Source organism: Trachemys scripta, unplaced genomic scaffold (assembly GCF_013100865.1).
Source record: "Trachemys scripta elegans isolate TJP31775 unplaced genomic scaffold, CAS_Tse_1.0 scaffold_30, whole genome shotgun sequence".
NCBI lineage: Eukaryota > Metazoa > Chordata > Testudines > Emydidae > Trachemys > Trachemys scripta.
Genome location: NW_023260516.1, coordinates 351,368 through 353,204, shown reverse-complemented (window position 1 = coordinate 353,204; position 1,837 = coordinate 351,368).

The following is a 1,837-nucleotide window of genomic DNA, read 5'->3' as shown; positions in this document are numbered from 1 at the left end:
AGGAGGGGTAGAGAGAAAGAAGGAAGGGAGGGAGAGATGAGAGAAAGGGATAAAGAGAAGGAGGGATGAGAACAGGGGAGGTAGAAGAGGAGGCAGGGGACCGAGGGATAGGGGGTTAGAGAGAAGGAGGGATGGAAGGGATGAGAGAAGAAGGGATAGAAGAGGAGGCAGGGACCGGAGGGCTGAAGGCGACGGCGGAGCGGAGGTTTCCAGCAGGCGCCGCAGGAGGCCGAGGTGGGGACGGGCGCGCCGGTAGGGGAGCTGACGGCCGGTCGGGCCGTGTGTCTGCTGTGGGGGGAGAGCAGGGCGGGGGGAGGCGGGTCTCTGACGGCTCCGGGGGGAGGAGTCGGCCTTAAAGGAGAAAGGGGCGGGGGGGCGTTCCCTGGGGGGGGCCTGAGGACACCCCCAANGGGGGGGGGAGGGGCGGGGCCCCGCGGGGGGCCCCCGGGGGGGGGGCCTGAGGACACCCCCAAATGTAGAACCCCACCGTCCTGACACTCGAATCCCCCCCCCAGATCCGGGATCCCCTCAGATCCCCCAGATCCCAGCTCTGGGAGGCTACGGGGAGGAAAGAGGAGTGAGGTGGCTGGGAGCCAGGACTCCTGGGTTCTCTCCGGGGCTCTGGGCAGGGAGCGGGGACTAGTAGTTAGAACTGGTGGGCTGGGAGCCAGGACTCCTGGGTTCTCTCCGGGGCTCTGGGCAGGGAGCGGGGACTAGTAGTTAGAACGGGGAGGCTGGGAGCCAGGACTCCTGGGTTCTCCGCAGTGACGTGGGGCTGTTTTGCTGCTGCGTGCCTGGCCGGGAGGTCAGAGTCCCCTGGCGAGGGGTGGTTAATCGATAACCAGGGGGCGGGGGCGATATATACCCAGGCCTCGGGGGCACTGGCTTCACAGGGACGTCGCAGGACCCCGCCCGTCATGCCCCACGGTGCCCCCCTCCTCCTGCTGCTTCTGCTGCCCTGGGGCAGTCACTGCACCACAGGTGAGGGGCAGGGGACCCCCCCCGGGCTCCCCATCCCTTCCCCCCACCCGCTGGGCTCACATGCTTCCTCCTCCCCTCTCTGAGGGTTCCCCCCGACGCCCCTCCCCCTTCTCCCCTCCCTCGTCAGGGTAACCCCCCAGCTCACTCCCCCCCACCAGCCCAACTCCTACCCCCACCACCGCTGCCCTCGCGTCCCCCTTCCCCCGTCCTCAGGCCTGTCCCCCTCCCCCACTAGGGAACCACCCCCCGCAGACTCCCTGCCTTGTCCCCCTCCCTTCCCCCAAGGGGTCCTTCCACCCCCTTCCCTACCCCCCAGGGAGGGGGCTATAGACTGGAGGGGGATCCCGCACCCCCAGGAAGGGGGGCTGTAGACTGGGGGGAGGATCCCGCACCACCCCGGGAAGGGGGCTGTAGACTGGAGGGGGGATCCCGCACCCTCCCCGGAAGGGGGGTACAGACTGGAGGGGTTGACCCTGCCCCCCCGAGGCTCAGACGCCTGCCCTTGTCCAATGTGATTTTGTTCCCAGGTAATTGTCCCGGCCGGGTCTTTAGACAGCCCTTTGCTAGAAACCAGGGAGGGCCCCAGTTCGCAGCTCCAGAGAACCGACCCCGGGGCCCCCACCACGGGCTGAGCAGGGTAGATAGATAGAGGGGGTGGATGGGGCTAGATAGATAGAGAGGGTGAAGGGAGATAGATAGGGGATGAAGGGGGATGGATAGATAGATAGAGGGGGTGGATGGGGATAGATAGATAGAGGGGGTGAAGGGAGATAGATAGGGGATGAAGGGGGATGGATGAATAGATAGAGGGGGTGGATCAGGATAGATAGATAGAGAGGGTGAAGGGAGATAGATA